At 50.8% G+C, this 5,000-nt stretch overlaps 2 non-coding genes across 2 annotated transcripts; both read right to left on the reverse strand.

Moving 5' to 3' along the window:
* Positions 1 to 504: 504 nt before the first annotated feature.
* LOC137929106 (5.8S ribosomal RNA) lies at positions 505 to 661 on the reverse strand. The gene has a single exon (XR_011108682.1). It is a non-coding gene; the product is annotated as a 5.8S ribosomal RNA (ribosomal RNA).
* Positions 662 to 1,477: 816 nt separating this feature from the next.
* LOC137929128 (small subunit ribosomal RNA) lies at positions 1,478 to 3,381 on the reverse strand. Its single transcript, XR_011108702.1, has one exon. It is a non-coding gene; the product is annotated as a small subunit ribosomal RNA (ribosomal RNA).
* Between the last annotated feature and the right edge of the window lie 1,619 nt (positions 3,382 to 5,000).

A 5,000-nucleotide genomic window follows, 5' to 3' on the forward strand; every position in this document is an offset into this window, starting at 1 on the left:
ATTATATCGTATACACGAACCGATGAGCTCGGACGAAGACCGCACTACGAAGACTCGCGTCTTAGCGATGCGTGTAATCTTTTCACACTCGTTTCATATTCAATACAATTCGATATATTTAAACGGACCGTAAACGCGCTCCGCGCGTACGCGGACGTGAGGGGTGCAGCACCCCGCCGTCCGTCGTCCGTCGCGAAGAACGTTCAACGGAAACCGTCAATTGTTCGAAAGAGCGCGCGCCCGCTCGCCCGCGCGCGGTAGTGCGGCAGCGGCAGCGCGACGACAGCGACGGCGGATAGTGAGAGAGAGAGAGTGAGAGCCGCGGCGGCGCGGACGAGAGACTCTTATTAGAGATCGTCCCATCGCACCGTCCGCGAGCTCGTTCATCACCCCCCACCAACCCGCCGCCGCCGCGTCGCGCGTCACCGCCGCGCGCATCGACCGGCGCGAGCGCACGTAGCGCGCGTTCTACACCGAACAGTGTGGTTTTTATATTTTAACAGCCGGCCCTCAGACAGGAGTGGTCCTGGATATTTCTCCACGGACCGCAATGTGCGTTCGAAATGTCGATGTTCAAATGTGTCCTGCAGTTCACACTATGACGCGCAGTTAACTGCGTTCTTCATCGACCCGCGAGCCAAGTGATCCACCGTCCAGGGTAATGGTTTTTTCTTAATGTTGTTATTACTTACGGTAGCGGCCTACGGCTCTCGCCGTCGGCCACTTGATTGTCCGTTTTTATGTATTAACGTCGAAAGTTGGTCGAATTCATGTGCGCCGAGGCGTTCATAAAGAAACGGCACCGAAAAAGCTTAACGCCCCGACGCGAATCCTTTAGAATGATGAACGACGACGACCCGCGCACCCCCCAACGAGCTGGCGTGACGCACGACATTGTCATCTTTCTAACCGCTTAAATTTCGTTTTGTATAGCGCCAACCGACAATAAAGGGCCTGAGCTAGGCAGTGGGGATTTTCACCGCTTCGAACGCTCCGTTTGGTATGCCCCGGTCGGCGCTCGTCTCTCGGCGTTTTTCCGCCACCCGGCCGCTTCGACGGCGGCGGAGGCAGCGGCGGCGGTAGCACTTTCGACGAATGCCACCACCGCCACCGGCCACCGCCACGGCGCCGTCGCCGCTGCGCCGTTAGGCGTAATAGACGCTAGAGACAATTATTTCACATTTTATTTTTTATACATATATACAAACACGCACACACACACGCACGCACACGCGCGCGCGCTCGTCCGCATTAGATACGAACAGCAGCGCGCGCGTACGTACATATATATGTATATATGTCGTATATATATATATCATTATGGATGTATTACATATATATATGTGTAAACACGGTATGTACGAAGTCGTCGTCGTCGTCGTCGTCGTCGTCGTCGTCGTCGCAACAGCAACAACAGCAACAGCGGCGCAACAACGTTCGTGAACATATCACGCGTCTCGCACACATACACACACGTTAATGATCCTTCCGCAGGTTCCCCTACGGAAACCTTGTTACGACTTTTACTTCCTCTAAATGATCAAGTTTGGTCAACTTCCCAGCAACGCCGACGGCCGTGAAGCCACCGCGTGTCGGTCCGAAGACCTCACTAAATCATTCAATCGGTAGTAGCGACGGGCGGTGTGTACAAAGGGCAGGGACGTAATCAACGCGAGCTTATGACTCGCGCTTACTAGGAATTCCTCGTTTATGGGGGATAATTGCAAACCCCAATCCCCAGCACGAAGGAGTTTCAACGGGTTGCCCGGGCCTCTAGGCCAGGGAGAACATGCTGATTCCTTCAGTGTAGCGCGCGTGCGGCCCAGGACATCTAAGGGCATCACAGACCTGTTATTGCTCAATCTCGTGCGGCTCGAAGCCGCCGGTCCCTCTAAGAAGAATTTTAATACGTCGCCAGTGAGTTGCGCCACCGGAGCGGCGCACACCTAAATGACGACGCCTATTTAGCAGGCTAGAGTCTCGTTCGTTACCGGAATTAACCAGACAAATCGCTCCACCAACTAAGAACGGCCATGCACCACCACCCACCGAATCAAGAAAGAGCTGTTAATCTGTCAATCCTTCCGGTGTCCGGGCCTGGTGAGATTTCCCGTGTTGAGTCAAATTAAGCCGCAGGCTCCACTCCTGGTGGTGCCCTTCCGTCAATTCCTTTAAGTTTCAGCTTTGCAACCATACTCCCCCCGGAGTCCAAAATCTTTGGTTTCCCGGAAGCTGCCCGCCGAGCCATCGTAGTAACGTCGGCGGATCGCTAGATGACATATTTACGGTTAGAACTAGGGCGGTATCTAATCGCCTTCGAACCTCTAACTTTCGTTCTTGATTGATGAAAACACCTTTGGCAAATGCTTTCGCTGATGTTCGTCTTGCGACGATCCAAGAATTTCACCTCTAACGTCGCAATACGAATGCCCCCAGTTATCCCTATTAATCATTACCTCGGAGTTCTGAAAACCAACAAAATAGAACCGAGATCATATTCTATTATTCCATGCACGAAATATTCAAGCAGCATTTTGAGCCCGCTTTGAGCACTCTAATTTGTTCAAAGTAAAATTGTCGGCCCATCTCGACACTCACCGAAGAGCACCGCGATAGGATTTTGATATTGAACCGCCGTTTTACCGACGGCTCACCGACGATATGCTCCGCAGACGTGTCAGTATCACCGCGGATGCGGTGCACCGACAGCGCGGCGCACAAATGCAACTACGAGCTTTTTAACCGCAACAATTTTAGTATACGCTATTGGAGCTGGAGTTACCGCGGCTGCTGGCACCAGACTTGCCCTCCAATTGTTCCTCGTTAAAATATTTAAAGTGTACTCATTCCGATTACGAGGCCTCGTAAGAGTCCCGTATCGTTATTTTTCGTCACTACCTCCCCGTGCCGGGAGTGGGTAATTTGCGCGCCTGCTGCCTTCCTTGGATGTGGTAGCCGTTTCTCAGGCTCCCTCTCCGGAATCGAACCCTGATTCCCCGTTACCCGTGACAACCATGGTAGTCGCAGAAACTACCATCGAAAGTTGATAAGGCAGACATTTGAAAGATGCGTCGCCGGTGCTGGACCATGCGATCGGCAAAAGTTATCCAGATTCATCAAAATTAACGACTTCGGACGCGAGGCCCTCCGTCGATTGGTTTTGATCTAATAAAAGCACTCATCCCATCACTGGTCAGAGTTCTGATTGCATGTATTAGCTCTAGAATTACCACAGTTATCCAAGTAACCGAGGTAAGATCTAAGGAACCAAAACTGATATATTGAGCCATTCGCGGTATCGCCTTAATACGGCTTGCACTGAGACATGCATGGCTTAATCTTTGAGACAAGCATATAACTACTGGCAGGATCAACCAGGGAGCTAGCTAGAGCTAACACACACCAACACCGCACATACGAGAGATATGAGGGTGATGATGATATGATAGACGTGTGACAAGCGACGCGTCGGACGTTCGAAACGCCGTGACGCGCCGGTGCCTAGGTAGCTTTTTGCGTGCGTGCGTGCGTGCGTATTTATTACAATACACACACAACACCACACCGCAACAACAAAATGAATTCGTTTTTCTATCTGTTCACGGAGGAAAATGTATATCTCAACACTCGCCTCGCGTTCGTCCAGATTTACTTTGGACGCGGCATCGCGTCCGATTCATCGGAACGTTCTTTGACGAGACACATACAAATCTTCACTTTTATAAAATATCGTTTCGCAAAACGAACAATGACCGATTTCCAGCCCGGTTTTAGAGAGATCCGAAATCCTTGATTTATATATCATGATCGACCGTCGCGCGACTAGCGCGCGACGAGCTCGTTGATGCGATGCGTTAAGGGCCGCCCCGAAGTCGACTCGGGAGCCCAACGCCGTTCGCGTTAATTAAACGAGACGTTCTCTTACGCCTTCCGCTCTTACATAACGGAGACGTCGTCCGACACAGTTTACGGTGTGTTGTTGTGGGGAGATGATCCCCTTTTTCTTCCCTCCTCCGCCGCCGCTGTGTCGTTCGTGCGTTTGTCGGTTATAGAAGTTTCAGTTTCGGGCGTTCTCGTTGGTGGCGCGCGTTGTTTGTGTATCGGTGTTATTAGTTTTGTTCGATTCGCGCGCGTTTTCTAAGAATAATTTTTAAATTTTTTTTTTTTTATAAAAAAAAAAAAAAAAAAACTAAATCTAAAAAAAACGCAATCTCCGCAAACAAACTAACACCACCACACCACACACACCCCACCAACCAAAAAAACACACTCCACACTCCACAACCACCAACAAACAAAACAAAACAGAAGAGCATCGGAGAGAACTCTATTCGGCCGACCGGCGCGTCTCGCGCCAGTCCCATGTATATGCGGGAACGACTGTATGCGTCTCCGCGTAGCGCGATAGAGCGTTCGCGTATCGATTGCATACCACCGATCTACATATCTATATCTGACCCTGATCTCGATGTCATCGTCGTCGTCATCATCATCATCATCATCATCATCATCATCATCATCATCATCATCATCGTTCGACCCGATCGCGGATTGCGCGTAGCCAGCCGCCGATGCGTTCGCGTATCGATTTCTGAAAACGACAGAGTCCGGTCCCGTTCGCGTATCGATGCATAAATTTCGTGCTGATGACGATCGCACTCTTTCATACGCGATGTCGACTGAGACAAAGAAAGGTGTCGTCGTCGTCGTCGTCGTCGTCGTCGTCGTCGTCGTCGAGACGGTAGCGGTCCGTAATAAAGATCGTGCGGCCCGGCCTCGGGGTGCGGATAGTCACTCGGGCGTTCGCGTATCGATTTCGGAAAACGACAGAGTCCGGTCCCGTTCGTGTATCGATTTTCTAACGTGATATCGTCCTGATTCCGTGTGTTAAAATTACGATTAATGTCGATGCTAAAACTTTACTATCTTCAATATCGTCATCGTCATCATCGTCATCATCGTCATCATCGTCATCATCGTCATCATCATCATCACGTTGG

The sequence above is a fragment of the Battus philenor genome, unplaced genomic scaffold (genome assembly GCF_028537555.1).
Source record: "Battus philenor isolate CCGP_79_NKW_IND1 unplaced genomic scaffold, ilBatPhil1.0.hap1 SCAF_42, whole genome shotgun sequence".
NCBI lineage: Eukaryota > Metazoa > Arthropoda > Insecta > Lepidoptera > Papilionidae > Battus > Battus philenor.